Here is a 4,744-nt window from a genome sequence, read left to right as displayed (position 1 = left end):
CTGCTGATGCCGTGTCCACACGGTGTTGCACACATGCACTGTCACCGATTCCCACCTTTCGTGGTGGACAACGCAGGTGGCAAGTCCTAGCCTGGCACATCGTGCCAGTGTGGGATTTAGGTGAGCATTTGGGGGCGATGGCAGCTCTCTCACCAGCAGCAGGGGATGGGGCAGGGGACTGCAAGTCACCCTGTGCAGCGCCCTGTCCTGCTGCCAGGAGCAGTAGTGCAGGAGGGGCGGCTCTAGGGACATCTTGGCAGCAAACACACACCCATGTTCACGCTCGGCAGGACCCGTGCATGCAGGTGGCACATTTGGGGGGCACATTTTTACCAGCAAGGACCCCTCTGCTGGACATAGCTGGGGTGGCCAACGCGGCTGTCCCCATCGTCACACCATCAAGACTGAGGCTGACTTAGCGTCCTCCAGTCCTCTCTTTGCTCTCACACATCTTCTCTTTGGGATGGATGTTTCTGAGATGCTGAACATGATTTGGGCATGAATCCTCCCAGGGCCTTTCTGATACCGAATAGCCAGAAAGTGATAACTGTAAAACTCGCTCCTTCTGTCGTAATTCAAGAGACCGGCCTAATTATTGCCATCCAGGGAGTTTAATTAATATGCTGCAGAGTTCGGAGGTGAGGTGGGGGGTGCATACCAGGAAGGATCCTTCACAAGATAAACTCGCAATTTGCACAGCCAGATCACGTCATCTTGGTTTGGAAAGCGGACAGGTACCTCAGACAACCCAGCCCTCGCTCCCAGATTTCACTGAGCGGTGAGAGTGAGCAGGGAGGTTTGGATCACTGCCGCGGCCGAACACAGCCACCTAAGAGGTGGATCTGGCTATGCTTCAAGGACGGGTCAGAGCTACAGAGAAACCTGTCCTTTGAAGCCTGCTTCTCTCATTCCGTGAAAACCTGCATGGATGTGCTCATGTCACTGATGGGTTTTGCTAACCTGGAAATACCTCGTGTTGACCCATGACAGTGGGTTACTGGTGGATTTTTAACTAACTCAGTAAGGAATATTTTTCTAAGCATTTGATTTCATCCGAGTGTGTGAAATTTCATCGTGTTGTGAAATAATGTGTGTGCGTCCGTGGACCTCAAAATGCTTTACGACATCCCAAATAACTGCTTGAATTTCTCCATACGAGACTCTGAAGTGGAGCAAGGCAGGACAGGTCTGTGCAAACCTCCCCGTGTTCCTTACCCCGTGTACTTGCCAAGGGCTTTGTCCTGCAGGACACGGAACTGGCTGTCTTCGTTTGTGAAGAGCCTGCGTGCAGCCTTCAGTCCGTAAGGCTTGTACTTAATGGGGTTCCTGGGCCAGAGCCAGAGGGCTCAACAGCCTGCAAAATGCCAAATCCTCAGGTATGGGGAGAGGGAGGAAAGAAAATGCAAATATTCCAACCCCCAAAATCCTGATATGTCTCCTTCCATTGCCCTGGTGAAGATGGATCGGATTTGTATCCAAATGCATGATCCCACCTTCAGCCAAGGGAAGCCCCACGTATGTTGCTGGGCTGTGAGCAGCTCATCTGCATCCCTTGGGGCTTCCCCCTGTGCTCGAAATCTACCTATTGCTCCAGCATGCCCTAAGGCAACTCCTGGTGCTGCTTATTAGTCTGAAAGCCAGACTCTGCTGGGCATCGTTGTTGCTCTTCACCACCTCTCTGGAAGCAGGAGAGGACTGCGGGTGCCAGCCAGACCCCCAGCCGGGCGCTTTCCACCATCTGGCATTTCTAACCTTCACCTGCTGAGTGCAACGCTGTTGGCCCAGAAAGACCATTTTCTAGAGGTTTCAGGTCTCCTTTTCTCTCCATCGCTCTCTTATGTACAAAAAGCACCTGGTACAAACAGCAGCAATGATGTGAGTCCTCATCTGGCCCGAGGTTTCAGCCTTGTTGAGAAGAGCAAGCCATGAGCTGGTTGCCTCTTCCCAGCCATGGGGAAGACCTCATCTGCAAGAGCTGCTTCTGCAGTCATGGGCCCATGAGGACCCACGTGTTGGGCTGTACCCTGGGGAGATGAGCTGGAGCTGCAAATGGGTCTGCTCCGTCCCTGAGCTCCGGGAAAATCCCCCAAAACCCTTTGGCAAAGCCAAGGAAATGAACAGAACCCCCTTGGTCTTCCTGGTGTCTGTAATGCCCCAGACCCTCCCGGAGCTCTTTGCAAGTAGGATCTTTGCAAATCAGTCTTCCCAATACCCATCTGAATTGCTGGAGTGCTGCTGTGTTATCCCAGTTTCCCTGTTTCCAGCAGGGAATACAGAGGCACAGAGGTTGCACCCAGCCATCTCCCCACCGGCTTTGCACAGGGTTCTGCTCACCTCCCCATTTCTGCAAAGTGCAAACCAGGGCGACCCCTGATTTGGGCGACTTTGGCATTATGGGGACAACAGGAGCAGCCCTGCAGACTCCCTGCTCTCTTCCCAGAATGAATTTTATCCTCCTGAGCCAACTGCTGAGAAAGCGCTGAATAACTGCAACAAATTAGATTACTTTCTGGTGCTTGTCATTTCTCAAAATATACAATCCTCTGCTGGAGCATCAGGGATGATGCTTTGGAGGCCAGTGGCTTCCCGTTTTCTGCTTTCAGCCCAGCTGGCTCCAGCCAAGGATGGGGCTTCACACGGTCCTCAAGGCAATGAACATTCCTGCAGGAGTTGTAAAAGCCATTTGGAAACAGCCCAGCCTTGCTCCAAGGGGAGCAACCCTGAACCTCTCCCAAACTCAGGCTTAAGAACACAACCGCAAGTGGCCAACAACCAGATTGCCCATGTTCTTCTCTCCGTGTTTCCACCCCATCCCGATTTCCCCCATCTTCCCTGTGAACCCGTTCCCTTTCTCACTCTCCATCTGCTCTTTCCCAAAATGAAATATTCTCGCATGGGTGTGGCCACATCCACACCTTCTTGGTATCACCTTTATCATGGCCAAATCCTGCTGGAGTGATTACACCAGGAGTCAAGAAATCTTCCCAAAGGGTGGTGAGCGAGAGCACAACCTGTTTATTCCCTCGGGCTCTGATTTTCCTGCAAAATTCCCATTCCCAGGCCATCTTCTCATCAGAATCATGGTGGCGTCTGAGATTTCATGGCTTGGCCATCCAGTGCTCTCCTGTCACACTCTTGTCCACAGCTTCTGCCCAGCCCTGCCCCGGCTGCGCGATGCTGCGCTGACCATGTAATGGACACTGCATTTTCCCCGGGGCAATCACTCCATTAATCTCATCCAATTAATGCTTCGGGAAGCGTTTTGCAAATGTTGATAGGAAGGAAGGAGCTCCCGCACATGGCTGCTGCTCCGATGGTATTGCCGTAGTAAGTCACAAATCACCTCGCTCAGAAGGATTTTCTTTCCGTGTCTAAGACTTCCTTGGCTGCTCTTTGTCCTTTTTGCCCAGGGCAAAAGGGACACACGAAAGTGAGATGGACATTTGTGGCATCTTGGAGACATCCATAAGAGTGACCTTCATGGCTTGGGAGGGGAGTGGTTGGCACATTATTTTCCTGCCCAGCAATCCTCCTCCATCACCCTGGCTTTGCTCCTTCTCCATAGGGTCCTGGCTTGGGCAATGCCATCAGCTTGTGGCCAGGATTGCAGTAGTGTTGGCTTGCTCCCTGATTCCCATCCCCAAGGAGGTGCGTTCCCCTCTTGCACACAGTTAAAGGGGTCATCTGCTCTTCTGCCCCAACCCTGGGAGGGGCTCAGCTCTCCGAAGTCCTTGAAAACCTCCATTTATCACCTCAGCAGATCAGTCTGTGGACCTCTTGCATCAGACATTGCTCATCCAGTTACACCTAGCCCCATCCTATGGTCCCCAGTGCACGGGCTTCCCATTGCTCCCTTTTCAGCTCCCTAGCTCTGCAACAGCAAGGGCCGGTCCATCCTGGCACGGAATGTGGAAAATCATAAAATCCTGTTTCCTCTGCAGGGAGAAAGAGTCTCCCGGCTCCTTGTGAGATTAAGCTTTGTGCATATATCTGCAAATGTTTGGGGGCAGAGGTTAAGCTGAGCAGTGCAAGGGGAGGAGGTGGCGGCGCTTACCAATGCAGATCAGATGGCTCTGAGACCTTCCAGTAGTCATGGCCGAATCCTGGGATATTTTGGGGTTTAAAACATAATGAAGTCAGGTGAAGGAAGGAGTGCTGTTTGGCTGAGGAAGGACGGATGAACTCAGCTCCCTGGGAAGGAAGCTCTTTGATCTGCTAGTAGCCATGAAGGTGGCCAGTTATCTTGGTGGCCTTTGGAGAGGTGCCTATGCCTTCCTAGGCAATCCCCAGAGACAACCTGTGTTGCTGTGTTCCAGCAGGGGAGCAATCAGGAGAGCAACGACACCCCTGAAAGCAGACTTGGAGGGGTGGGTTTTGCTGTCTGCTGGGAGTTGCTCCATGATGCTGGGAGAGGAGACAGGCTGGCTGGGACGGCTCCTCAAGTCCTTCCATCCTCCACCTAGAAAAATCAGCCTTGCCAAGGAGATGCGGAGATTGTTCCTGGCAGCCGTGCAGTTCTGGGAGTAGGTTTTAAGGCTGTTCAAAGCCGACGGCTTCCCGGGCACCTCTGCCTTGCTGGAGATCCGCACAGGCGCTCGCTGCAGCTGTAACCTGCTGTGACCAATTTGCCGCCTCTGCTCCAGCCACGACGTGCTGTCATGCCTGCTCCAAGAGCACTTTGTTCTGCTCTTTGCTGCTGCTTCTGTTTGCTTTATGGTGCTTTGGTTTAATCCCCTTTTTTTTC

This window comes from Buceros rhinoceros, unplaced genomic scaffold (assembly GCF_000710305.1).
Source record: "Buceros rhinoceros silvestris isolate BGI_N320 unplaced genomic scaffold, ASM71030v1 scaffold3018, whole genome shotgun sequence".
NCBI lineage: Eukaryota > Metazoa > Chordata > Aves > Bucerotiformes > Bucerotidae > Buceros > Buceros rhinoceros.
This window is presented reverse-complemented; position numbering follows the sequence as displayed.